Source organism: Malaclemys terrapin, chromosome 4 (assembly GCF_027887155.1).
Source record: "Malaclemys terrapin pileata isolate rMalTer1 chromosome 4, rMalTer1.hap1, whole genome shotgun sequence".
In the NCBI taxonomy this organism is placed as follows: domain Eukaryota; kingdom Metazoa; phylum Chordata; order Testudines; family Emydidae; genus Malaclemys; species Malaclemys terrapin.
In genome coordinates, this window is record NC_071508.1 from 35,449,538 (window position 1) to 35,474,972 (window position 25,435).

Sequence of the window (25,435 nt, forward strand, 5' to 3'; positions counted from 1 at the left end):
GAGACTTGATTAGATATACACCAGTTTCACCTGTGGAGTTTGTAGTTTGGTTATAAAATGACTTAATCCTTTTAGTCTCTGACTTCTGTGTTCAGTTCAACGACCTTGCCTGGCAGGGAATTCCTGCATAAATACCATTTCCTTCTTTATAGGTTCTAAATTATTTAATTTCAGCAAGTGGCCCCTTGTTTTCACATCTACCATCATGTTCCCTAGCCATGCCACTCTGTCAGACTCTATTTGGAGAGTCTCTGCATCCTCCCTTGTTTTAGCCACTGAAATAATTCTGTGATGTTTGCAAGTGTCATGGTCCATTTCCTCCTCCCAACCTTGTGCAATCTGAGAATTTCCTGTATTTATGCTCCAAGTCATTAATATACGTAAGACTGCTCACAAACCTCATTCCTAAAACACTCTCATGATTTAGTCTATGATGCACAGGGAAGGAGCAAATAACCATGGTTAGGAATATATTTTCTGTCATATTTCAGGGTTGGGCTAAGTGGAGGGCGCTTAAAAATAAGGTAGAACCTCACTAGTTCACGCTGATCGAGAGCCACTGGAAAGTAGAGAGTAATGGAACAAACATCATAAAACAGAGTTAATCTATCACTTGGCAGTTTAGTTTTAATTGCAATACTTAATAGGTTCCTAATTCTCAAAGCAATGGAGCTCAGGAGACCTCATTACAGCCCTTTCAGTAGTGTGGCGAGAGGGCTAGGTTTGGTGTGAGATGGGGATGTGAGGGAACCACAGAAGTGGATTAGGGAGTTTCCCCTGTCCTAGTGAACCATGGGCTTTTACTGTATTAACCTTTTCAAATAACTCTGGTAGGCTCCATAGACATGATGTTCACTGAAGAAACTAATCCCTGTTTGAATGTGACCGGGTTGTAATGATAAAAGCGGTGTTACTGCCCCCTTTTTGAATTACCCTTGCAATCGGCTTTCCTGGAACAGCCTTGGCTGTGTTTGCTTGGCACTAATTCTCCCAATTCCCCATTAGCTATTTGGGGGAGGGGAGACGAGACGGGGGGAGAAACGACATGTGGCCTAGATCCACAAAAGTATTTAGGCTCCTAACTTCCATTGATTTCAGTGCAAGTTAGGATCCTATATAGTGTTGTGGATCTGGGCCAATGGGCCTGATTTTTCAGAGAGCATCTACAACAGCTAAAGTCTGTAACTATAAATGTGCTGAGAAGTAGCCCCCACTTAACAGCTTCCCACTGGACAGTGAATGGCCATGTAGCATATTCTTGCCAGTATCTCTGCTCTATTGCACTTTAGTGACTGGGCTTGCACCCTGAGTGCACTTGAGCGCATAGTAAGTTGTTCCTCATGGACTTGACTTAAGGCTACAGTTGGTGAGTGGGGATGCATGAAATGTCCGGCTTAAGAGGAAAATCCCATTGTGCTAGGTGTAGTACAGATCAGGGTCTACCCTAACCAACATATACAATCCAATTCTTCTACCCAAACAAAAACCTGCTCAGCCCATTGTGTTTTTCATCGTGTTTTAATTATAAAATCCTTAAAGGTCAGTTTGCCATGAAGGGGTTCATTCAATAGTCTCCTCTTCCCATTCTCCTAAACTAGGCTGGATACAGCTTCCTCCTGTGTCTCACTCGCTAGGCTTGTGCTTGTAGTCCTCCAGATGTGCCAGAATCCAGCCCGAGGGGATTAGGAAGGTTGCAAACATCACAGTCAGCGCGATGGCTTGATCCTGCCAATGGGAGAGAAATCAGAGGTCATATAGGGTCTTCTGCAGCCCCCCATGTGTCATGGATCAGTATAGAGATGGGACATCTTGCTGGGATTTAGGGATTCAAACTGTCTGTGTAGCTGGTTCCAGTGTGTTTCCATTTTGTGTGCACCCTAAACTCCTACTGATTTCAGTCAGAAGTTTGGGCATGCAGGGAACGTGGGGCCAGGTTCACAGAAAGATGGGGAGAGGAGGAGGAGCTATGGGTAAATGCACTGATTCCCACTAGCTCTGGACTAAATGTGGTTTGATATGTCAATTTATTTTTGTCACTGCATGTTTGTGTATTTCTGCATCTCATTTTGGGCATGGAAATCAAAGTAAGCCAGCTCCCTAGCCCAGCTCCTGCCATTAGCTGGGACCTGGTTTAGGACAACATGGTTCATAAGCACCTGCTTCGAAAAACAGGACTCCTCCCAGCACCACCTACTGGCATAGAGCCGAGCTTCCCTGTTCTGGTTTGGTTAGTTCCCATAGTTCAAGAAATCCCAGGCCATAAAATTCAGCCCACACATGCAGGGCTCGGTCTAATGTCTCAGCAAGGTTCCAGGCATAGGACGTATTCAAAGCAACCCAGCAATAACTGCTCACTCTCGGCCTTCCAAGGTCACTGCTCAGTGCCATGAGCCCGCCAGTTCCTCAGATTCAGCAAGAAGGTTGCGGCCTGGGCATGCATTCCCGAAGGGCACAGTGACAATCAGTCTGACTTTCAAATCACTTTGAGGTGCCAAGAACAGTAGCAATGGCCTGGATAAAGTTTCACCTACTAACAAGTTATCTGGGCTGGCTGCAAACAGTCTTAAGTTAACTCTACATACAGCTGTAATACATTAACCCTTTGTGCTCTGTTCCTGAGAGCAAAGCATATTAATAGAATAAAACTTTGGACCAAATTTTGAGGCTCTTATTCAATTTTTATTTAGACCTTACTCTAGCAAAGCTTCTCTGGGGCTCCTGAGTAAGGAATGGGGAACTGAGTAGCAAGTCAGCATCTCAGGATTGGACTCTCTTGAGTTTAGTATAGGCCTGGGCCTCAGCTCACACATAATCTCTTGGAAAAGGAGAGAAAAGTAAGAAAACAACGGGATTCTGCACAGCTACACGATGGTAGCAGATGCAATTTCAACTGGGTAAATTCCCATTTTACAGGCTTGACTAAAATGAGGGTTTGTGTGGAGGCGATCTGACAGAGAGGGAGGGGTTAGACGGTATCTATAGAAATACAAACAAAACGAGTAGAGTGAAGCAAACTGCGACACAACCTCTTATGAGACACCCAGATGCCCTGTTGCTAGATCTCGGAGCTAGAGCTAAAACGGTAGGCGGTTGCAGTATGACCCCTTCTTGCCCCGCCCCCAACAAGGGGAATGTTTTTTATAGCCAGAATGAGACAGTGACTTCTTTCCATATGACTTTTTTTTTAAAGTTTCTTTTTATTATTGGCCTGTTGAGAAAGAGGCGCCCATGTTCACATATGAACATGGCACTCCTGGCAGGCTCCACAAAACAGGGAGCTGGGTTATTTTAATTGAAGAAACAGAGTTTAGTTTCTGCCACTGTCTGTTTGTTTAAAGTTATACCATAAGTCAGCCTGCAGGTGACTGATCACCACTGTTTCCTGGTACGTGTAACAGATCTGACCAACAATGGATTCTGACTTAACCACTGTCACAGCCTCCAAAGAGGCTTCTTTTTTTAACTCAGTAGATGCCAAGTTGAGTAAAAAGTAGAGAGATTTTTGTCTCTGTTCACACAGTTTGTCCCCGATCCCTCAGTGAGCTCTATGTAGGCAGATCCTTGCATCTGTGCAATGTTCCATTGATTCCAATATCACCCATGGAGATCTCTGCAGGATCAGAGGTCTTTGTTTGGGGTCTTCACCTTACCAACTATTCAAAGCAGTTCACAAAGCAGGGAACTGCCTCTGCAGGGAAAGAACATTTCCTATCAAAATCAGGAGCAGCACTAGCTTCTGTGATGGCACTGAGTGGAGCAGAGTTGAGCCCAAGCCACACAGTGCAGGTCTAGATCCCACTCTCCCTGCGATTAGAAGTGGGATTGTGGTTTGGCCTGTTACAGGCTCAGGCCTGCTGGGCATTCGCACCCAGAACGTCTCTGCACTGCCCACAAGATGAAAAGAGGCCCTTTTCTGTCATTTGACTGATGAGAGAAAAAAGTAGAGTATAAAGAAAGATAACCCTTGGGAATCAAAGTGAGTCAACTTCAGTTACAGCCATACAGCCCCATTGACTTCTGTGCGGTCACTGAGAGCAGAATTTGATCCATCATGTGACCTGATCGGCAATTTGTAAGAAAAGGGTTGGTTTTATTCCTGAGTGAAACTCATCATTTCCCTCTTTCTTTATACTTTTACTTTCACGTCCTAATGAAATTCAACAAATGGAAAAACACCAGTCGCAGCTTCTCCTTTCCCCACCCCAAGGAAAACTTACTTAAGTTTCTCCTTTTCTTAAAAAAATGTCAGTATTTAACTTTCTCGCTGCATTATTTATATTTTCTTTTCCATCAGAGCCCCTTTTTGCTGTCACACACAGGGAGATACTTGTCATTTTAGACGATCCCAATGATATCAGCTATATTTTTAATCAATTTTGAGTGCCCAGAAGACAATAAATTGCTACATTTACAATAATAGATTATCACCATTCCCCTAAACAAAAGGTTACTCACAGCTGGAGTGACAATCTCTTCTGGTGCTCCAGAAACAATATTTGCTCTGGGAACAATCTGATTCCTCACTGTTGCATTGAGCAACCTGAATGCACGTTGAAAACCCAACATGGCCCTTCTACTGTGTTCTCTTCCAATCCAGGCTCTGTACCCTTTGTAGGGAGTGTAGCTAGTCCAAGCCTGTGGGCTGTGAGGCTGCAGCTGTCTGTGTCACAAGTTCCTTGTGTGAAGGCAGTTTAAGATTTGCAAGTTTTTGCTCTGGTGCCAGATGTCAAAGTGATAAACAAGTTCAGTTGCTTCATGCCTGCAGAATTAATTTGGTTCTGATTGGCTGGGGAGTTGCTTGGTCACACCCTCTGATAAGAACAGGCAGCCACATATGGTTTCCTAAGTTTAGTACATGGGGACTTCTGGATGACAATGAACTTGCTTCATTTGTGAGTTTGCCTGTGTGAGAATAGTGCTATTTCACAGCTGAAAGGGGGACAATAAAGGCTGCATGATGGAAACATTCAAGTGCATTGGAGCAGACCTTTGAAAAGCACCTCTATGAGGGAGAGATCTGCTTAAAGAAAGCATTTAACCTACAGAAATAGAATAAAGTCCTTTTAAAGAAAACAGAATTAATGTTTCTGAAGAAAAAGAGTGTAGTCTAGTTATTAAAGTGGGGAGACTAGGAGTCAGGAAACCTGAGTTCTGTTCCTGGCTTTGCCATTGGTGTGTTGTGGGACTTTGGGTAACTGAGCCTCAGTTTTCCCCTTTGTAAAATGGGGATAATCCTACCTGCCTTATAGGGGTGGTGGGATGGTTGACCAATGTTTGTGAGGTGCTTGGAGCTCCTCAGAGGAACGGCACCAGAGTTAGCATGTTTCAGATGGGAAAAAGCAATAGAAAACGGACCTGACCTACGGATTAAATATATTGCTTGTGTGCCAAACCCAAATATAGTCCACAACACAGTGGAGCTTTCTGCAACAAACCCCTCTGTTAGGAGCATGTTGTACTGGGATGGGTCTGAAACCTGACTTCTGTGAATGAGTCAACAGGAGGGAGTTAGCTGAGAACACGCTGCAGGTACAGTTTTTAGGAGGAGCGAGTGGATACAGGGAAATGAGTGCTTAGCTGTCAACCACAGAGCACGCTGCACCTGAACCCATCCTCCTTCAGCTTATGCTGCTGGGCCAGGCCCCAGAGTGCAGGGGCTTTGGAGCCTTCAGCGAGGCCCTTGCTGAGCCTCTTCTCATGTGGTGCCGTGGGAAGACAGTTGTAGTATAACCTGGTGACACAATAATCTCCCCGATGGTACTGCAACCCTGGACATGCTGTAGTGAATGTGCACTGTTAGGGGTCAGTCAGCAGCTTTTAATGTGGCTGGTGAGGAGGGCTTGGATTTCTGCCCAGCCCCAGTTTTTATGGCCAGGAGCACGTAGCGACCCAGGCTTTGGTAGGTGGAGGACCCACCATTTTCCTTCCCACCCTGCTGCCGATCAGAACTGTTTGCTTTAACGACCTGAGCTGCTGCCAGGAGAGCTGACATACCACCCTTCCTCTCGCATTCCCTGCAGCTGAACTTTGCTTCCCCTCGGCCTTGCCAGCACTCTCAATGTTTGTACGATGAACAGGCACTTTCAGAACTGGAGCTGGGTAAACAAGAACTAGTCGGAAAGCCAAAGTTCAAGGCTGATCCTTTACTCACAGGAAAGTCTGTGTCTAGGATGCTGCTGTCACTCCCTCTGGCTTACCCTGAATTTCTTCTCCTTTTCCATGTTTCATGGTTAAAAAGTGGGTTTGGTGCTGGACTTGAGAAATCCTGTGCTCACGGAAAGGGCACAGCCTAGAGGCAGTGGCAATCTGAGCTTCTCCCCTCACTGCTCTGCTAACGTGCTGAGCTGCAGAACTACTTGGTGGGCTGAGAGAGTCGTTCAGTTTCCAGGCCTGTTGTATCCTCGCATGTGAGTGCCAGCCGTGCTGGGTATTACGGAGTGATGTGAACACCGCTCCATTAGGAAAAACTGAGCCCGTGAACTCATTCCTATTGGCCAAAAACCAACCACTGTCTGGTTACAGTGACTGGTCATTAGTGACCTAGGGGTTTTCCTCTCTTTCAGACCCCTCTTTCCCTGAATGGCCTCTGAGCAGGGACAGGATCCCCAGAGCCATCATGATGGTCACCATTAGCCATTTCATGTATCGGGTTCCTACCCTTATGTGTGTTAGGTTTGCATTTCACAGTAGTGAAACATTCAGGCTTGAAGCTAAGTGATGTTCTCTGCACAGACTCAGTGAAGGCTCCCTGTGTGTATGAGGCATTGCTCACTGCCCGTGCTATCACCTTCCCCATTGGCACCCTCCCCTTCAAATTCCTGTCTAATGGGAGCTCAGACTGGAATGGAACTCTGGTTACTGAGCTGGAAAAGCACTGCTTTGTTAATCACATTGAGCCAGGCTGTGCTAGCGATTTCAGGGTCGATCCCACACTGGCCCCCAACCTATCTACAGAAGTCACTGCAAGGGGAGGTAAGTTCCCCAGGCTTGAGCCTAGTCCGTGCGCACTTTTAGGATTAAGAAAGGAAGCTATAAACTCAAAGATCATAGCTGAGAAAGGGGAACAGCATCCCTGTAACTTTCAAAGGCCAGAAGTGCATACGATTATTAGGCAATCCCCAGTCTTCTACTCCCCACTCCCCTGCAGCGAGGTGTTAAAACAAGTCAAGGTACAAAACAGCCCTGTCTGTTTAGCTGCGGACAATCCACACAGAGCTCTCCCCTCTGGGCTCAAGAATGCAGTCTGTTTTCAATTACCTTCCCTTACCCTCTGCTTTGCACAACTCCTCCACCTAACAGCTGCTAGGAGACTGGTTATGATTTCATGGTATCTCTGTCTCTGCAGTTTGTGGGACATGTTTGTACATTGTCTTTGGAGGGAGAGAGAGAGCTGCTGCTTTCATAGAGCTTGACACCCTATAAATAGCATGGAAGGCTCAGCTTGACACCCTATAAATAGCATGCGCAGATAGATTAGAACAGAGAGCTGGTTAAAATGATTTTGCATTGAAAAATGCAGTTTCATTTAAATGTGTAGTAAAAACAGTTCAGTTTCAACTATGTTTTCAGTATTTCAGTGAAAAATATTCAAACCAAAACTAAATAAAATCTGTAATTTAGCTTTTCATGTACATTTTCATTTCAATTTGTTTTTTGAAAAACAAAACAACAAACAAACATTTCAATTTGAAATGAGATGAACATTTTCAGTTAATTTTTTTGTTGAAAAATCAAAATTGTCTGGAAGGTTTTATTAACAAAATTTTCACTGCAATAAAATAGGATTTTTTTAAAAACCAACGCTAATAGATGAATGTATTGTCTTTGAGCTAGCAACGTTGTTGGAATGAGAGCTCTTTGGTTCCCTCTACAGGTGAAGTGGGAGAATTGAGCAAACTGGAAGAAGCCAATATCAGTGGGCTGGAGTAAATCTACAGCAAAGCGAGCCTGCTGCATTAATTTGAGTTAGATGGGGATGGATTTAAGGGTGAGGCACTGCTGGTGCTTTGCTGTGAACCAGAATTGTGGGTAGTTGAGCACAACCCAGATGATCAATTAGTTTGGTGATTGATTTGTTTGGTTACCCAAAATAACACTGGTTTTGTTCCCCATTTACCAAGACTGCATGTGTGTGTGCAAAGGGAAGAAAAACAACATTAATGGTGACTAGGGTAATTATATTTGAACTTCCAAGAGTGGTACATGTGAGTACGGTTGTAGATGGGGCTCAAATGTTTTATTTATTCAAAAGGAACTTTTAAATCTGACCCTTGCTACTGAGATTGTCCATTCACAGGGAGCTGATCTGAATTCTCACGATTCACTCCTACTGCAGTTAACCTCTCTATACCCACCCACATTGATAATTCATCTCCATTCTGGCCTCTCAGCATCCTTGGCTAATCTATTCCTAGCCACCCTCCTTCCCTGTATATGCACTCCTCCTACATACCTTTCAATACAATACATCAAAAAACCCTTTCATATAATAGTAGTAGAAGGGCTAATAATCCAGTTTTACCATTTATCTCATTGGGTGCTGTATATTTGATTAATTCAAATATTTTATAATGTGTATTTTTGGCCTGATCCTGAAGCACATTGAGTCCTCTCTACTCCCACCGACTTCATTTGGAGTTGAGGATACTCAGCATCTCACAGCATTGGGCCCTTGTAAATGGGAATGATTTGTGCTCGCAGAAATGTACGGATCTGTCTGTGGGTTTTGTTAGCAGCAGCTCAGTGACTGGAGGCGGAGTTCCCAGAAGAGCAGACAAAAGCCAGAGCCAATTCCTGTCAATAGATAAGAGGAAGAACCCAAATGGAAAATTTAGGCTTTCTGTCTAGTCTACTTAGACTGAGCTCATCTCTGTGGCATGTGAGTTAGTACAGTGAGGGCCTGAGCCAAAGTCCATAGAAATCAGTTGGTGTCTTTCCATTCACTCACTGGGTTTTAGATTAGTTCTGTTTGGGGGGGAAAATGGATTCCCTGACAGTGGCAAAGTGGATGATTATCAGTCTCCCCGTCCAGGTGATTCCTCAGTGGGTGGTGGTTATAGCGGCTGTGTTCAGTCCTGACCCCGGGCGATGGAAGGGATATGGCGTACAGTGGCTCAGTTACTGACTGTTACAGTGGGATGGCTGATCAGCAGCACACATGAAATGAGTTAGTTGGGGCTTGTTCCGTGGCCAGCAGACTGATGGCCACGCCACAGACCACTATTACAACTGTCATTAATTATCCCCCTTTTTAACACTCTCCATAGAAAGAACAGGGAGGGAACGGGGGATGCAGAAATACCTGTTCTTTAACCCCTGAAGGTGTAATGTCCAGGTCATTGCTGGGGAACACACATGGTGTCATGGGGAAATTGTATGGTCAGTTCTGGTGTGGTACTAATTCTGTAGATTAACAATAGGTCTTCAGTCACCCAGCTTGTTAATCTGGCACTTTTCACCACCACTAAATTCACTTACATACATGGCTCGTAGCCCTCATTCCCTGTAATTAGAACTCAGGTGACAATATGCTCATGAGTCAAGTCATAGTCCTTATCTGTAAGGGGCAGGGACTTTCATTTACTATATGGTTACATTGTGCTCAGCACGATGGGGCTGAAGCCTGTCTGGTTTCTAGGCACTACCACACTATAAATGTAAAATAATAAAAGCAGGTGTGATGTTGCACTCCATATTCTTTGTGGAAATATTCTTATGAATATGAATATGACATAACTGGAATATGCTTTATGCAAAATGCTTCATGTAACATATAATTGGAAAGGTTATAATTTACTGAATGTGTTTATCCTATTTGTATGCATGTATAATTTCTGTAGCTGAAATTAGGAATATTGACCTGTGTATCTGTATTTCATATTTGCTGCTTTGGGTCTCTCCCACTGCTAACACTTCAGGTACAATAATGGAAAAGCCAGACAGTGCTAATGACTCATCAGCTAGTACAACAGGCTGTGAAAACATTTTGGCTTACCTTCCTGCCGATGTTCCATGCTGCTAACTCATGGACTCCAGGATACTACAGTCACATGGTCTGGTCACCTGATACTGAACACCACCTGGGACTTTTTGTAACTTTCGGAGTGAAGGGAGGGGGTCATGTTTGGGAGACAAAGGATTCCTGCCTTATGCTAATCCTATTTAAGGGAGAGGAATGAGGTAATCCTGGTCATCAGTGCTCCCCGGCTACCCCACCCAAGATGACTGCTGGAAACAACTAAAGACTGAACTGGGGACAAGCCCTGGACCCAGACTGGAAGGGTATCCAGTCTGTGCAAAGCTTCTTGGAACAACTGTGAGGGTGAGATACTACATGTAACAAGTTTCCTTAGTGTATTAAGCTTAGTTTGCATGGTCTGTTTTATTTTGCTTAGTAACCTACTTTGTTCTGTCTTGTTTATGACCACTTAAATCCTACCTTTTATACTTAATAAAATCACTTTTGTTTATTAATAAACCCAGTGTAAGTAATTGTGACCGGGGGGTGGAGGAGAGGGGGTTGGCAAGGAGTCTGTGCATATCTCTGTTTACTTTGAGAAAGGGCGAATTCTTATGTGCTTATGCTGCATAGTTTTCTATGCAGCATAAGACACATTTATCTAGGATTCAGGCTCCCAGAAGGGCTGTGCACTTGGGTGCTGAGGCAAATCCCTTTAGCTGAGCTTTTCCAGAGCTGAGCTGATCTCAGCATCTGTATTCTGCAGAGGGGTGTGTCCCTATCTCTGGGTCTGTGCTGGAGGGCCTGGCTCAGCAAGACAGACTTAAGGGTGCCCATACAGGAAGAAAGGTAGGCTCAGTGGTATCTCAGCACATCAAGTGACAGTCCCCAAGGGGTCCCCAACTGAACCCATCACAGCAGGTTCCTCAGGATTTAGCCATAGGATATTTCTTTGATTATTAATCAGCTGCTTGTTCCGTATGAGATGGAGAGTACAAGGAAAATAACATAAGGAAGGAGAGCAGAGTGGTTGTACACATATTGATCAGTCTCTATTAAGCTGCTGTGATCTGTTGCTGCCTCTGTTCCTCTGTGGAAAGACTCTGTAAAATGATGTTATTCCACGGCTATGCTAAGACTTCAGTGGGGACATAGAGCACCAGGCACATTTGAGAGCACTCCAGACAGTGCTCTCTCGCAGCCCCGCTCTGAAGTCAGCCCCACAGCCAGCTGCAGCGCAGAAGTAAGGGTAGCAAGCCAGTAAACATGCACACTGCTATTATGGCACACCGGGAATCACAGTTCTACAAGAATCGATGTTAGAAAAAGGACGAGCAAGGAAAAATCATGGACATTTGTTATTTCAAAAATCTGCCTGGATGGAGACTGGAGGACCAAAAAAGAGGTCATGTCTGGGAAAACCCAGATGTATGGTAACCTTACAGAAATACTACATAGAACCAGATATGAAAGTATCAATAGCCTCGTAGAAAGATGTGTGCACAGGAAATGGGTACCTTCCAGTAACACAAGATACAATTAAGAGCAGATGTAGAACCTGTGGTAGATGCTAAAGAAAAAGTTCCACAAGACTTAAGAAGCTAGAAGACACATGACAGCAAATGGTATAATTTGGCATATAGAAGAGCCACCACACGTGGTTCACTCCTTAATAACTATAGAGAAGAAATGACAGGGACTACATCTGTGTATGGACCCCCAAGGAGCTGAACAAAACCATAAAAAGAAAACGCTTCCACTTGTGTAGAAATGTGTTGCTCCCTAATCACAAGCCTTGAAGAACGGCAAACTGTTCCCTTGGCAGTGAGGCAGGAGTGACCTTGTTCTAGCGCCTATGTTTGAGAAACTTATTTGGCTGATTTGATTGTACCCTCGCAGCTGGTGTTCACGCGCTCAAGAGATGGGTTCGTTATCTTATGTGCACGTATACTGCCTGGCTTTTCTATGCGCAGGAATGTAACCACTAAGAAGTGTTGTAAACAAAGTAAGTAAAAAATAAAAGCCCCAGGAAAAGTTCCTGGAGGTAGAGGGGCTTTTTGGCTACCACAGACCTGGTGTTCTGTTTCCTTTCCTGCGTCGTCACCACACACTTGCTCTCAAGAAGCGAACTATTCTCTGAGAAGGCAGGAGCAAAATTCTCCAGAAAATTAGATGCATTGGCAGGATTTTGGCAGATCCCTTTAGACACTGAGAGCACCAAGATCTGCACTTTCTGCACGTGATTTGGTATTTCTAAGACTGCTGTTTGGAATACGTTCAGCCCCAGAAGTGTTTCACTATAGAATAGCCAGATGTGAGGAGATCTAGCAGGCATGAAAGTGAGCACTGACAACATCATAAATTGGGGGCAGTACTGCCACTGAACATCAGGCATGACTGAGGGGAGTATTAGAAATTGTAAGAGCTGATGACCTTAAACTGTGTAAGGCCAAGTGTCAACTTCAAACAACATGCTTGGGAGACGGACTGGCCTGAAAGGGTCTGATGCATCAAAGATTCAGGCAATACTGAACATGCCAAGACCTGAAGATAAAGAGGAAATTCAAAGGCTGCTAGGCATGTTGAAGTTCATACCTAACTACACAGCTCGCACAACTCACCTAAGACATCCCCTCCAGAGGGCACTGAATGGGCATGGAGGCCAGAGCATGAAAAAGAGTTGAGCAATTTAAAGCACTTTCTGATATCCGTTCCAGTGCTGCAATTTTTTGACCCATGGAAAGACATCAAGCTCTCCACAGATGCCTCAGAAGGAGGGCTGGCACTGGCAGCAGGACTATTATGGTGCCAGTCTAATGCAGCTAGGGTGATGACTGCTGCAGAGATAATGTATGCACAGACTGAAAAAATGATTAGGTCAGGAATAACAGATGTACAAGATTTTACCACTTGCTAACCATTGCTTCAAAGCAGAAACTGATCACAAACCACTGATTACAACACACAAAAAGGGACTTGGCAAAGCACTGCTGAAGATAGTGACTACATTTGAGAATATGGAATCTCAAAAGCATAATAAGGTACATTTGCGAGCTCTGCCATTTGCTGTGGAGTCAAGGGCCATCTAAGGTGAGGATATGTTTATTCTCTCAGATCTGGGGGCTGGTTCATACTTTCTTGTACCGACAGACTGGCACATCTGATTGTCAAGCAGTCAGGTCACTAGAAAGTAATTCTGCTTTTACACTCGAGGCTACAGTTGTTGTTTTGCATGACCGTGCATATTCGATGAAGTTGGGGTATGTATTACTTTACAGAATCTGTTGGAGATGGGAGTGCCCATGGAGTATTGTGCCCCATAACTGTGGGAAATGTTAAATTAGTAAGAGGTACATTTATAACTATTGTGTTCACTTTATCTCAACTTCCTTCCTATAGACTGGGGCAGAGATTGTCTCTTTTCTAAGGCTGAAATTCAGCAACATACTTAACTGGTACTTAAAATGTAGCGTATACTTTATGTTTAGTCACACGTATAGCCTATATACACACATATATTGGCTTCAGTGGGACTATTTATATGGTTTAAGTTAAGTAGGTGCTTAAGCAGTTTGTTGCATCCAGGCTTATAATTGTAAAATTCAGCGAATGGGGTACCAATCCCTGTCAGGACTTTTGAGCAATATCTGGATATAAATATTTGCTACTGTTACTACAGGCAATATGTACTTTCATGTTATGGTCTTCCAAATACATAAAGGCTTTGATGGACAAAGCTAGTTTGATTCTATTTAAAGCAAAGCATATGTTAAAACTACTGTTTTCAGAACAGACGTCTAAATGGGATACAATACTGTACTTTATCATTGTGATTAGTATATCGGGTGTATTTCTACACTTATATTAGTTTTATATTTTGAGGACAATGTTATCAGTATAAAATTGATGTGAGGGAGGAATGGTTAGCCAGGGCCATTTAAGTTATTAATGACAATATGCTGTGAAGTTTCCTATTGAAAATACATTAAATAGGTTGAGATTGTTAATAATCATGAACTAGTCATGAATCTACACCTAAAATCACTGTTCTTGTTCTGATTCTGTTCTTGTTCTGTGTGCATGCTGTCAATGTGTTTAAACATTTTCCAAACTTAAGACCCAGTTTTGAAGTCCTTATTCAGACAGATGTCCCACTAATGTCAATGGAATGCTGTGTGAATAGGGACTAAAGGCTCAAACCCTAATTTGTTCCTTTTTTGGTTTGAGTAGCAGAGTGGAAAGGAAGAAGTAATTAACAGCCTGGCTAACCCAATTGGAAAGGAGAGTCTCATTACAGCTTTGTCTTAGCATATATTATAGCCTAATTACAAGGCCTGATTTTTTGGCACAAACTAAATCAGTTTTGCTTGTGCATAGTGGATCAGCAGGGGAAATAATTGAAAAGGAATGGTTTCCTATCACCACCAGCACACAGATGGATGTGCATCTACAAACAGGCACAAGGGTTTTACTGAAGATCACCCAGAAGTGCTGCCCACAAACACAGCCAGGTCTTGTCTAGGAACTGGATGACCAAGAGCTGCATGACTTAACTCCAAAACTCCCTTTCTTTGTCATTTTAAACCTCTCTCATACCCAAGAATACAAGCCAGTAATCAACAATAGAAAATAAAATTAATCTCCTTCAGAACTATTTAGATTAATCTTAAACCTTGAGTCAAACTTTCTGCCCTAGGTCAACTCTGCTAATGCTTGGTTTTGGTGCTAGACATTATTTTGTGTTACTGAATTTTTTAATTTCAGCATTTTCCTTTGTCACTCCCTAACTCTGGCCAACGTGCCCCCATGCCCCCAGCTGGGACCCCTATCCTACTGCTCTGCTCAGAACTATATTGGCTTGGGGAGAAATTTGAAAAGTAAGAAAGCCTGATTTTAGTGGAAATCAGGATTTTCAGATTCCTCCTTCCCCCAAATCAATAGGGTTCTGATCAGCATGGGTGGGCGAGGGTTCCAGCTATAGTGGGTCTGAAGTCCTGGCTGGGTGTACAGGTTGGCCTATGTGAACAACAAAATTTGTGAACCTCAAGTAATTTAATTCTCATCCTTTATCTATGTTTCCAGATTATTTCTCGTGTCCTTAACTCAAGCAAAGAAAATGGGTGAACTCCTTCTAAATGCTCTTGAGAATCTCTCAGTGGAAAACCTTACAAAATTTAAATTCATGTTGTTATATACAAACTTTGAAGAAAAAGGGACTATCTCCAAACATCAGCTGGAGGAGGCTGTTCATGTCACAGATCTTGTGCAACTTTTGATAGAATTCTATCGTGAAGATGCAGTGAATGCAACTCTGAGTTTTTTTAATAAGATCTGTGTGAGAGATTCTGCTGCTAAACCCAGAAAGGCTACAGAAAACCTAAAGTTACTGCAATTTCTGAGTCTTTCCCCTTTGGCTAATATGTATGCACACACTGAAGAAGTGGAAACCCATCTGGGAGAGATGGGAGGCCAAATCCTGCTCAGTTACACTGATGTAAACAGACTAAGATGTAATCCATTTACTTCAATGTGACTTAATCTCTATAGAGCTGGACAAGACTTAAACTGGTGCCCTAAAGAGGAAAGACTCTGTAGTTGATCAGCAATGCCCTAGAGCATCCAGACTTCTAGATAAGCTAATGTTACACCTTTGAAAATAAAAGCTTGTTTTCTAGATATATACATTTATTAAGTCAAATATGGATTCTTTTGGAGCTTACACATGCAGGGTCTTCCATTCTCTGGACACACAAGCAAAATCTCCCATGCACAGCTCTCTGTCTCCTGAAAACAGAGTCTACAATCAAGAGTCACAGGCTATTTTTAATAGGACTGCTCCCATTAACCAAAATGTAAGCACTAAAAATACATCACCACAATTATTAAAACACCAGAATTCACTTTTAAGAGTAAGGGGAAGAGTATATTTGGACACAGACTGGCTAACCTAGTGAGGAGGGCTTTAAACTAGGTTTGATGGGGGCAAAAGACCAAAGTCCAGAAGTAAGTAAAAAATGTGGAGAACTGGGAGAAGGGTCAGAAATTGGGGGGAGCATTGGCTGTAATAGCAGGGGTCAAGGAGAGACAAGACAGAACTGGGGTGAGGGATTCAAATCAGTATCTAAAATGTCTGTATACTAATGCGAGAAGTATGGGGAATAAGCAGGAAGAACTTGAAATGTTAGTAAATAAACACAACTATGACATAGTTGGCATCACAGAGACTTGATGGGATAGTACACATGATTGGAATATTGGCATAGAAGGGTACAGCTTGCTCAGGGAGGATAGGCAGGGAAAAAAGGGAGGAGGTGTTGCCTTACATATTAAAAATGTATACACTTGGTCTGAGGTTGAGATGGAAATAGGAGACAGACTTGTTGAAAGTCTCTGGGTAAGGATAAAAGGGGTAAAAAGTAAAGGTGATGTCACAGTAGGGGTCTACTACAGACCACCTAACCAGGAAGAAGAGGTGGATGAGTTTTTTTTTTAAACAACTAACAAAATCATCCAAAACACAGAACTTGGTGATGATGGGGGATTTCAACTACCCAGACATCCGTTGGGAAAATAACACAGCAGGGCACAGATTATCCAACAAGTTCTTAGACTGTATTGGAGGCAATTTTTTATTCCAGAAGGTAGAGAAAGCTACTAGGAGAGAGTCGGTTCTAGATTTGATTTTGATGAATAGAGAGGAACTGGCTGAGAATTTGAAAGTGGAAGGCAGCTTGGGTGAAAGCGATCATGAAATGATAGAGTTCATGAGTCTAAGGACAGGTAGGAGGGAAAACAGCAAAATTAAGAAAATGAATTTCAAGAAGGCAGACTTCAACAAACTCACGGAGTTGGTAGGTAAGATCCCATAGGAAGCAACTCTAAGGGGAAAAACAATTGAAGACAGTTGGCAGTTCTTCAAAGAAACATTATTAAGGGCACAAGAGCAAACTATTCCACTGCATAGGAAAGATAGGAAGTATGGCAAGCGACCACCATGGCTTAACCAGGAGATCTTGAATGATCTAAAAATCAAAAAAGAGTCCTACAAAAAGTGGAAACTAGGTCAAATTACAAAAAGATGAATATAAACAAACAACACAAGTCTGTAGGGGCAAAATTAGAAAGGCCAAGGCGCAAAATGAGATCAAAATTGCTGGATACATAAAGGGCAACAAGAAAACATTCCACAAATATATTAGAAGCAAGAGGAAGACCAAGGACATGGTAGGCCCGTTACTCAATGAAGAGGGAAAAACAATAACAGAAAATGTGGAAAATGGCAGAGGTGCTTAATGATTTCTTTGTTTCGGTTTTCACCAAGAAGGTTGGTGGCAACTGGATGCCTAACACAAGGAATGCCAGTAGAAACGGGGTAGGATCAGAAGCAAAAATAGGGAAAGATCAAGTTAAAAATTATTTGACAAGTTAATCTTCAAGTCATCAGGGCCTGATGAAATGCATCCTAGAATACTCAAGGAGCTGACTGAGGAGATGTGTGAGCCATTAGCAATTATCTTTGAAATGTCATGGAAGATGGGAGACATTCCAGAAGACTGGAAAAGGGCATATATAGTGTCCATCTATAAGAAGGGAAATAAGGCAACTCAGGAAATTATAGACCAGTCAGCTTAACTTCTGTACCAGGAAAAATAATGTAGCAAATAATTAAGGAATCAGTTTGCAAACATCTAGAAGATAATAAGGTGATAAGTAATAGTCAGCATGGATTTGTCAAAAACAAATCATGTCAAACCAACCTGATAGCTTTTTTTGACAGGGTAATAAGCCTTGTGGATAGGGGTGAAGTGCTAGAAGTGGTATACCTGGACTTTAGTAAGGCTTTTGATATGGTCTCACATGACCTTTTAATTAACAAACTAGGGAAATACAACCTGGATGGAGCTACTATAAGGTGGGTGCATAACTGGTTGGATAACCATTCCCAGAGAGTAGTTATCAATGGTTCACAGTCAGGCTGGAAGGGCATAACGAATGGGGTTCCGCAGGGATCAGTTCTGGGTCTGGTTCTTTTCAATTTCTTCAGCAATGATTTAGATCATGGCATAGAGAGTACCCTTACAAAGTTTGTAGATGATAGCAAGCTGGGAGGGGTTGCAAGTGCCTTGGAGGATAGGATGAAAATTCAAAATGATCTGGACAAACTTGAGAAATGGTCTGAGGAAAATAGGATGAAATCCAATAAGGACAAATGCAATGTACTCCACTTAGGAAGGAACAATCTGTTACACACATACAAAATGGGAAATGACTACCTAGGAAGGAGTACTGCAGAAAGGTATCTAGGGGTGATAGTGGACCACAAGCTAAATATGAGTCAACGGTGTAACACTGTTGCAAAAAAAGCAAACATCATTCTGGGATGTATTAGCAGGAGTGTTGTAAGCAAGACACAAGAAGTAATTCTCCCGCTCTACTCCACGCTGATTAGGCCTCAGCTGGAGTATTGTGTCCAGTTCTAGGCGCCACATTTCAGGAAGGATGTGGACAAATTGGAGAAAGTCCAGCGAAGAGCAACAAAAATGATTAAAGATCTAGACAACATGACCTATGAGGAAAGATTGAAAGAACTGGAGAAGAGAAGACTGAGAGGGGACATAATAACAGTCTTCAAGTACCTGAAAGGTTGTTACAAGGAGGAAGGAGAAATATTATTCTCCTTAACCTCTGATGATAGGACAAGAAGCAGTGGGCTTAAACTGCAGCAAGGGAGGTTTAGGTTGGACATTAGGAAAAACTTCCTAACTGTCAGGGTAGTTAAGCACTGGAATAAATTGCCTAAGGAGGTGGAATCTTCATCATTGGATATCTTTAAGGGCAGGTTAGACAAATGCCTGTCAGGGATGGTCTAGATGGTGCTTGGTCCTGCCATGAGTGCAGGGGACTGGACTAGATGACCTCTTGCGGTCCCTTCCAGTCCTATGCTTCTATACTTCAACGTTTGCCTTAAGAGTAACTGGCAGTGGAAAAGCATGCTGTTATCCTCTGTGTGGATAAGCCCATGCATGGAGGAAAATGCACACATTGTCACTTGGTTACAGAATTTGAGACAGCATTGAAGTGATGGGCATCTGTGGTCCTGGTTTCTTTTCCTGGCTCTGTGAGTACCGTGTTGCCTAATAGTTACAGACAGCATCACCAAGTGTAATACCATGGTGGTCATCTGTGGGGATTGAACACCAGACCTTTAGATAGATAAATGTCTGAACCTTCCTCACTTCAGTTAAAGGGTCAATCTTCTTTACATGACGGTAGTAGTACTCATAAATCTCTACATATGGTCTCACCACTATGAAGGTGATACAGAGCTATCCTGTTACGCAAACACATAACTTGGCTACATTCTTCTGGAAGTCACTGTGACAAAGTGGATGAGACTTGGATCTATGATATTGGATAGCTGGTTTCTATGCCTAGTCTTTCTTGAAGTGGCCTTGTGCAAGCTCTTGGGTGTCTTATCTGTAAAGTCGGGGAATGATTCATACCTTCCCTAAGGTAGCAATATGAAGCCTGGGTTGTGCAGTGCATAGACATACTAACAGCAGTCTGTAGAAGAGTGAGGACTAGAACTCAGAATGGCCTGATTTTGCACCTCCATGGGCCTTCCCTTATGCTTGCTTGTGTGTGAGACTTTCCCTTTCCTACCCCCAAAAAGTGTGAAGGCAGGAGCTTATGTTTTAATGAGTTCACATAGAAGGAGTCCTAATCACATGACTTGCATCTGTGCTGCAGTGCAAAAGACTCAGGTTTCAGAACCTGCTGATGGTGCATAATATGGGGGTTGTTACACACACTGCTGATTGACAGGTTTCACCCTAGAGGTGGCTGCATTTCAGTTGTAGTTGAAAGGATTCTTGTATATGGCCCCAATTCAGCAAAACACTTGTATATGCACATGTATAGTTTTAAACTAGGGCTGCAAAATCTGGAACATAGTTCAGTGATTTGAGATCCTCTAGGATAAAAGGTACTTTATACATTTTATATACTATTATTGTTATTGTTTAAATAGCTTAATTTTAACAAATTCATATTTTTCTCTCAGCTTTTAGTTCATTGTTTGTAATACTACTTGTCACTGATTTAGATTACAGGGTGAAGTATAAAGAACATATTAAAAAACAGTACCAGTTAATAAAAGAAAGGAACTCTCATCTTGGTGAGACTGTGAATCTAAGCAAAAGGTATACAAAACTGACTATTATAAGCAAGCTTCATTGCAAAAAGGAGAGAGAACATGAAATAATGGCCTCCAGATGGAGACATGCAAAAATCATGACTGAACGAGCTCGCTCTTCAGTTACCATAAACTCCTTATTTGATCCTGAAAATGGACAAACACCACAAATCATTGTTCTGCAGGGAGTTGCAGGCATTGGGAAAACAATGACTGCAAAAACGAACAGGAGTACTTGTGGCACCTTAGAGACTAACAAATTTATTAGAGCATAAGCTTTCGTGGGCTACAACCCACTTCTTCGGATGCATATGAAGAAGTGGGTTCTAGCCCACGAAAGCTTATGCTCTAATAAATTTGTTAGTCTCTAAGGTGCCACAAGTACTCCTGTTCGTTTTTACAGATACAGACTAACACGGCTGCTACTCTGAAAAATGACTGCAAAAAAGATCATGTTATACTGGGCTTCTGGAGAAGTTTATGAGAACAGATTTGCATACATTTTCTACATAAATTGTAGAGAAATAAACTATGGGAGTAAGCAAGGAACAGTGGTTGACTGGATTAGGAAAAACTGCCCTGACAAAAATGTACCAATTAATGAGATTTTGTTAAATCAAGAAAAACTTCTCTTCGTGATTGATGGTTTTGATGAACTGAGGTTTTCCTTTGATCGAAAGGAAGATAGTCTGTGCACAGATCCCTGGAAGGAGATGCCAATGGAAGATGCACTGAGCAGTTTATTTAGGAAAAAGCTACTTCCTAAATCCTACTTAATGGTCACTACGAGACACACTGCTCTGGAGAAACTTGGGCAGTGTTTGGAGTGTTCACGTAATGCAGAGATCCTGGGATTTTCTGAAGAGGACAGGAAGGAATATTTCCACAAAATTCTTTGGGGATATTGATGCAACAATAGCCTTTGACTTTGTGAAACAAAATGAGATGCTTTTCACCATGTGCTTTGTCCCCATTGTGTGTTGTATCACCTGCACTGTTGTGATAGTGGAGGCAGGTAAAGATTTTGCACAAAATTCAAAAACACTTACTGCTGTGTATGTGCTTTTCTTATACAGTTTATTAGAGCCACACAGCCACAGTCCAAACCAAAACATGCAAGATAATCTGAAGAAACTTTGTTCCTTGGCTGCAGATGGAATTTGGAAACAGAAAATACTGTTTGGGAAGGAAGAAATAAAGGAGTACAGTTTAGATGAATTCTACTCTCTCCTCCTCTTTCTGAATGAGAGTGTTTTTAAAAGAGACATTGATTGTGTAAGTGTCTACAGCTTCATTCACTTAAGCTTCCAAGAGTTTTTTGCTGCTTTGTTTTATGTACTAGAGGAAGATGAACAAATGAAATGTTCAGTGACTCCCAACAGAGATGCAAAACTATTGTTAGAAAACTATGGAAAATCTGGAAATTATTTAATGTTAACAGTGCGATTTCTGTTTGGTCTCTTAAATGAAAAGACAATGAAGGACATTAAGAAAAAAATTGGCTTGAAGATTTCACCTAATATAAAGCCAGATTTACTGAAGTGGGTAAAAACAAAACAAAAAAATTTGTCATTTTCCTCTTCACACGATGAGCTGATTTACAAACTTGAAGAGTTTCACTGTATGTATGAGATCCAAGAAGAAAGTTTTGTGAAAAGTGCTTTGGATCATTTCACTGAAATAGATATAAGTAATTATTCCTTAACCCAAATGGATCAAATGGTTATTTCATTCTTTGTAAAGAGTTTTCCTACACTGAAGTCACTTTGGCTGTCTGGATGTAGATTTGGAGTTGAAGACAAGAATGAAGAATTAGCCCCACCACCAGCTAAGCGGTTATGTCTGTAAGTATTATCTGAGTGCCACCAATTGTTTGTAAAGTTTCTTTAATAGTGGAAACTTGTTTCTTTTTTGTTTTAATAACTCTCAAATGGCTTAAGTGGCCCACAACAAACAAAACCTCAATTTTAATTTCAGAAAGTTAGTGACATGTTTGTGGAGGCTTCCCTGGGTGTTAGTATCAACAAAAGCGCACTGATCCTGTAAGCAGACCCCAGTACTCATAGAACATCCTTTAAATGCATTGGAGGGTGGAAGGGGGAAGAAGGGGCAACCACTCTGTGTAAGAGTCCATTTCTATGGACCAGTTTGCAGCACTGGGGAAAAAGTTACCTTACTCTTTTGCCTGACACTTTTTTTGTCTTTGCCCTCTTAGTAACTATTTCATTTTCCATATACATACCATGTACCTGATAAAATAAGATAGCGAGCAATGGGCAGGTTGTACTATTCTAAAGAAAAAAATATGACTATTAACCCTAAGATTTATTTATTGAGCCTGATTCTTATTTACATTAAGGCCACTTTACATCACCGTGGTAAAGGATACACAACCCTTACACTCAAAGTGAGGGGACTTAGTTTAAATGGGAATGGGGCCTATTCTCTATGCTTTAATATTGACAGTAGTGTTACTTTTGCTAGCTGAAAGGCATAAACTAGTTCTCAGCTTTTGTTTCAGGTACACTGTATGCTTGATATATAATTTTGTACAATAAAAGTCAGGGGTTTGGAACAATCAAATTTTTGAATTGCTTCGGTCCAGCTCTGCTCCTGCCCCAATAATGACTGCTCCAGCTCTGCTCTGCGCTCTGACTCAAATTAATTTTTAACGAAATAAAAAAGTGCATACTATAATTTTGAAAAAACATTATTTTTATTCAGACTCTTAAAACAATTTAAATGTCATCAACAATGATACAAACTAGAATCATTCATAATTCATTCTGTAAAAAATTATTGCATCAATCAAGTCGTCTTTCATAGCCTGCCGCAAATCATTTAAAATTAACTTTAAAGCCAAAAACAGTCGCTCTACACTAGCTTGAGTTGTTGGCATGCTCAAAGCAATTCTACAAGCAGCCTGAATGTGGTGTGGGTAGCTGTGAATGGCCTCAAAAACAGACTTGACTTTTAGCCTACCAATAGACTCCATCGCCTCACAATCTTCCTGAAAGTTTTTCTTGAATAATGCTTCATTACAATTATGAATCGCAGAAACTTGCCGGCATCTTTCTTGTTTATCTAATTCCTTTTTGAAGTTGTCATCTTCTGAAGAATTGATGCTTGAATTATTTCCATTTCCCCGTGATGGTTGAAGACGTCTCAGGGATGGACGCTCGAACAAGTTCAGAGTGGAGACGGAAGTTTGAGAACAGCCTGCTATTTCTGAAGGATGTGAACTTTCCAAAATCGCAAATTTGATTGTTGATGACTCCTTTGGTTGTGTTTTGTTTTCTTCAACCTCTTTCGCTGAGTTCAACTGTAGCAATAGATTTTGTTTTTCGAGTTGTCGAGCAATATTAAGGAGCCCTTTCTTTGCCTTTGGTATGTCCCTTGAGGTAAGAAGAATCCGATACCGTGGCTCAACATAAACCCTAGAAAGGAAATGAATATTGTCAAAAAGCTTCTCTTCATATTTCTGCATGGAGGATAGAATTCCTTCTGCAAATTGTCCACCATTTTATTGCAAGAATTTTGACAGTTTTTGCCATTCCTTCATTAAAACTTCCGGGGTTACATTGACAGCTTGAAGATTCATGGTTGTTTGGTTTCGCTTTGCCAAGAGGTCTCACAGGTTCTTCACTTCATCCCATTCAGCTTTTGTTAACTTGAGCCACTTGTTCACAGTAAGATTGAAAACGAGAAGCTGATTAATCATCGCAAATGTTGAACCACAGCGAGTCACAGTATCCAATGATTGAGTTACCCCATGTAGATCAAGCAGAACACTTCAAATACTTGGGGTTTGTAGTTTGACAACGACTTGTCGAATTTTTGCCAGAAATAAATTCGCATGTTCTTTGTTCAGTCCATCCCAGATTGCCACCTGAAGAGTGTGAATACCACACCTCATCAGTTGGACTCTTGAGTCATCGTCATGAAGCCATATTGGAAGTATGAGGTTAGGGTCATTAACCCATTGCACAGCAGCATCCATGTTGAGTTCAATTTCATCCATTCCTTTAGTTCCTTCATCAGGCAAAATAGCTTCAGTTCTGTCCACATCCCTGTTCTCAGAGGTAGAAATGGTTTCATTGTCCTTGCTGAAATTTTTGACGGAACACGTCATGTTTGCTGCATTGTCAATGCAGATGCTCAGCACTTGCATTTCACTGATCCCCAATTTTTCTAAAATAGCTTTTACTTGACTTTTCACGTACGAAGAATTGTGATGCCCTTCAGTGTCGATTATGTCCAAGGTTTTTACCACAGCTTTATCTTTTCCTTCTTCGTAGTACTGAGCATTGATTGCAAGGAAATTTCTGTTTCCATGGGTTGCCGCATCCATTTTCAGATAGCACAATTTTTGCTCCAAAGCTTTCTTAAGCTCTTCGCGACCAGACTCATCTGTGCTGACAACTAAATGACGAACCGCATTGTACCCCGTCGAAACGCCAAGCTGCTGACCCATTTCACCTGCAATTTTTTGGAATCCTTTGTTCTTTAGCCTGAAGGTTGTGAGCAGTGTTGAACTCAAGCAAACCATTTTCATCAGCCCTTCACGGAAAGTATTGGCATCCATGGTGACTGTAACCTTTGAGGACTTAAAATATGAGTCAAGTTTTGTTTACTCAATTTTAGGTTTCTTTTCAGATGAAGCTCTGCAAAAAATCTTTTCTCCAGGAGTTTTCAAAGAGCCAGATGAATGTCATTTAGCTGCGTCAGCTTTCTGTTTTGCCTCATCTTTCTGGTCCCTTTTTGTAACCAGAGCCGCATAGTTTTCAGGATGGTTATGTTTTACATGCCACCAAAAGTTGAAACTTTTCATGGTACTTGCTTCACTTGTCTTGAAACTACATGGTTTGAGCTCGCCATTCACTTCCTTTTCCACCTTCCACATTGCCGACTTCTTCTTTGCTTTTCCCAAAAGCCCAAATTTGGGCTTTTCAAATTCAAAAGTAAAGATGTCGTTGAGATCCTTTTCTGTAAATTGGCTATCAATCATGGGGGGCAGATTTGATTTTTTTGTTGAAGCCATGGCAAAATCTTCTTGTGCTGCCACTGTATCCACATGTTTCTTGTTATGATCTTCGAAAAGCAATGAACAAAAGTATTACATTTTTTAATAATGTACCTGCTTGTGATATCTTAACCACTTAAAGTACTTCAAATTTATTTTGGATTTTCTGGACAAAAATGATCGCATTTTCTTTTTACACAAAATTATTATTAAAGTATATTTTAATATTTTAACATGTTTCTTGCAGTTTTAATCAAGT

General features: G+C 41.7%; 1 pseudogene; it reads left to right on the forward strand.

Moving 5' to 3' along the window:
• The first annotated feature begins 20,251 nt into the window (after positions 1-20,251).
• LOC128836100 (NACHT, LRR and PYD domains-containing protein 3-like) lies at positions 20,252-22,199 on the forward strand (annotated as a pseudogene).
• The last annotated feature ends 3,236 nt before the right edge of the window (positions 22,200-25,435 follow it).